Source organism: Nicotiana tabacum, chromosome 4 (assembly GCF_000715075.1).
Source record: "Nicotiana tabacum cultivar K326 chromosome 4, ASM71507v2, whole genome shotgun sequence".
NCBI lineage: Eukaryota > Viridiplantae > Streptophyta > Magnoliopsida > Solanales > Solanaceae > Nicotiana > Nicotiana tabacum.
This window is the reverse complement of record NC_134083.1, coordinates 74,410,666-74,414,529: the sequence shown is the minus strand read 5'-3', so window position 1 is coordinate 74,414,529 and position 3,864 is coordinate 74,410,666. Positions and strand designations below refer to the sequence as shown.

Here is a 3,864-nt window from a genome sequence, read left to right as displayed (position 1 = left end):
ATAATTATTTATTAGTTATTTTTATTTTATTTTCTGACCACAATAGTTAGAATGTTGAATTTCCTGAATATTTTCTGTAATTTTTTCGACTGCAATAGTCTGGAAATGCATTATTCTGGGCACATTTTTTGACTAATGTAGTCGGAAAATCATTATGTTGGGCACATGTTTCGACTACAGTAGTCGAAAAACTTGGTTGATTTTTGGTAGAATACTGCCCTTTAATTAGCACACCACCTGTCAAATGACCAATACTATAAACAACCAATTCAACCAACCAATTCCAACTAAGCAACCAACTCAACCAACCAATTCCAACTATACAACCAATTCCAACTAAACAACCTAATAATCAAACCAATCAATTCCAACTTCAACAAACAAACATTCAAATCCCATAATATCATACCAAAACATTACTTAAAGTCTAAATATTCAATATTAAGTCTAAGTAGCTAATACACATCGACACTAATATAATAAAGTCTAAACATATATGCCAAATCATCTAAATCTACCATAAAGTCTAAATATAAAATCTGAACATCCAAGAATAGTAATCAACCATAAACCACTACTACACATCAGATTCAGTCTCTTCATCATCATAAGAGTGAGGCATGTGCTTTTTCATGTATTTATCCACTCTAGCAATGTGAGCTTCGGCTGTTTCACACCGTTTCGACAACAACTTAATTTGCTTTCGCATTGCTTCCATTTCTTCCTGATTTTGGCAGTAGGAGCATCCGAAAATAATGACTATGGACGAAAATCATTTTGCGATTTTTCCTTAGCAATAAACCTCGCAACTCCTTCTATAAATTCCTTCCTCAACCCCGCACGATTAGGATGAGTCCTATTATACATCCATCTACGATGTTCAAATTCCATCCTACATCAAGAGAAAAAACTATTGAGATATTCTTCTAAAGGTTCCTACTTTGAATAATTATAATACCTTCAACAAAGTAAACAATGAAACTATTATTAAATATAAATTAATAGTTAACTCCTAGAATCAAAGTGAAACTAAAATTTTAAATTTACACAAAAGAAACCCAATCATTTAGTTATTAGCAAACAAGGGAACTTGAAGAATGAGGCAAGTCCTATGATTTATATAAAGATATATTTAAAGAAAAATATATAGATATACCTGTCGCAGCAAGGACGAAACCAAGAAACAAAAGTCGAAATGAGAGGATAAACCAGTAGTATAGCCTTTCTTTAATTATCAACCTTTGTACTCTTTCAGTCTTCTACAAAATCATGATGACTTGTATAAGTTAACGTAGAATAAAAATGGTTTGAACAAAAAAATTACAGTTCAAAAGAAAGATTAGCTGGTTGGCTTCTCTATGAGCATAGAGAAACTAAAATCTAAGATGTGACATTCTAAGAACTCTGAAGTGAACTATTAATGATTGATGAATCAGCTCTAAGATACTACCAACTTTAATGATGTTCAAAAGAAAACTGATGATATTCCCTGCTTTAAATGGTTTGACTGTGAACTACTTATTGAACAATAGTGAACAAAGTTCAATCGTTAGACACAGAGATTCTACAAGGAACATAAATAGTCAAAGAACTTTTTATTTTATAAAAGGAAAATTATATCAAAGCTACAAATATTTTTGTGTCTGTGAAGTTATATAATGATGTACGTGAATATTCAGAATGTAACAAAATAGTAATATTTTTGTTATGTGTTTAGTAATACAAAACATAAAGTGATTATGAGTGAATAATGAAAAGCATGATTGTTCAATGAGTGAATAGATTTATGCACTGCAACAATAAATGTTTCTCATTTTCTATAGTGTTGAATCAGATAAAAAGCAGGATTCTTCCTTTCCTCCAAAGGAGAAAAAAAGCCTCAACCAATAACATCAACAAACAAGGTTTGTTCTATGGTTATATTTACACACTTTGGGTTATGCGAAATTAAATTAACTCATCCCAATTATACAATATACCATCAGAATAAGAGATACTATTCTTGTTCCAATTTGTGTAACAAAATTTAACTTACATAAATAAAAAAAACTTTTGAAATATAACATAATATTTGCATGACTTAAGGGTAAAGTCACTAAAGATTCTATACTATTTCAAAAAAATAAGAAAAATATAAAAAATAAATTATAAAAAGTGTAAAGCAAATGTGAGATTAAATTAGTAGACATTCTAGAATGTCCTCCTCATGCACTCTCATATGTGATGCTTCATACAAACTTAGTAATCCTTGGACATCAATATATTAAGGGCTTCCTTGAAGCCTCCGTCATGATTAGTGAATTGCTTGAACACATATGGTTAAACATCATGTTCATATTTTGATAGAAATTAATTTAGTTAAAACCATAAATTATAAGTTGTTATTAAAAATATTACTATATAACTGCCAAAAGAACTTAAGCATTCTTACAATATATAACTGGTGTGTTTGAATGCTAAGAAACTTAAAGTTTGCCACATTAAAATTGGTGATAATTTTTCAGTACAAGGGCATAATTACAATTAGCAACCCATATGTGAATTCATTTAAGCAGTTGTCTGGCCGCTGCTGATAAATTCAGCTTTATTTCATAATCGAGCGAAGCCCTATATTAATGCGAGTGTAATTACACCCTTTTCTACTACATCGATGTTAAGATTTCTGCATTGCACCAACAATAAAACACACACACACAAACACACACAAAGAGAGAGAGAGAGAGAGAGAGAGAGAGAGAGAGAGAGAGAGAGAGAGAAACTGACGGAGAAAGATCTGGCACCTCAGTAGTCGTCCCCAGCGTTGGTCACAACCGCTGAAGCCACCGGTTGAAGAGAGGAGCGACAATAGGAGCGTGAGAGAGGAGAGAATGTGGGAAAGGAAAAGAGAATTAGAAAAAATAAGGGTTTCGACTAAGTTAGGCCCAAAATAACTTAAGTTATCCGACCACAATAGTAGCTAAATAATATCTTACTAAATTTCGACTATTGTAGTCGGAAAATGTATATTATTTAATTAATTTTTTATTAAATATTTTGATTATTGTAGTCGAAAACTATAAGGACCATGCGGTCAAAAGTGATTTGACTTTCCTATGTTATATTCCGACTACAGTAATCGGAAAATTATATGCGTAGAAGTTTTCGCGAAACTTTACAATAATAATAGTCAAAAACATAGTCAGCAAAATTCGAAAAATAAAAATAAATATAAATATGTATTTTCAGATTACTGTAGTCGGAAATTTACTACTCACATTTTGTAGTCGGAAATGGTAGTCTGAAAAAAGTTTTTTTCTAGTAGTGGCGTGCTTGGTTGCGCAGAAGCGGAGGCAAGGGGAGCTGGGCAAGACCGCGGCAGCGAACAACTCCTTCACAGAAGCGAGTCTGCAGAAGCGAAGCAGGCGCAGGAGCGGCAACATGTCTGCAAAAGCGGCAGCATGTCCTCAAAAGCGGGACCGCAGATGCAGTTAGTTTTTCCGTAGTAGCGGAACCCCTGGACAGATTACAAAATAGAGGGGTTCCGACATTTTTATCATTTTGGACATTTTCAACACGGTTTTTGGGCAATTTTCAGAGAGAATTCACGGAAAAACTTGAGGTAAGTCACTTGTGATCATTGTTAGTCAATAATATTGGATTATCATTGAGTATTTCGACTAAATTACGTGTTTTTGAGGTGAAATTAGAGGATTTGGGCTTAGGTATTTCAAAATAAGAATTTAAGATTTGGAGGTCGAGTTCATGTCGGAATTTGGTAAAATTGGTATGGTTGGACTCGTGGTTGAAAGGGCGTTCATATTTTGTCGGCTTCCGAGATGTGGGCCCCACATGCGATTTTTTTGTGCAATTTCGAATTTTGTTGGA

The 3,864-nt window shown here is 33.0% G+C and overlaps 1 long non-coding RNA gene across 1 annotated transcript; it reads right to left on the bottom strand.

Annotated features, from left to right (window-relative positions):
• Positions 1-366: 366 nt before the first annotated feature.
• On the bottom strand, positions 367-2,921 carry LOC107784354 (uncharacterized). Its single transcript, XR_001647666.2, has 3 exons — positions 2,764-2,921; positions 1,157-1,259; positions 367-892 (listed from the first exon to the last, which is right to left on the bottom strand). It is a non-coding gene; the product is annotated as an uncharacterized LOC107784354 (long non-coding RNA).
• Positions 2,922-3,864: the final 943 nt, after the last annotated feature.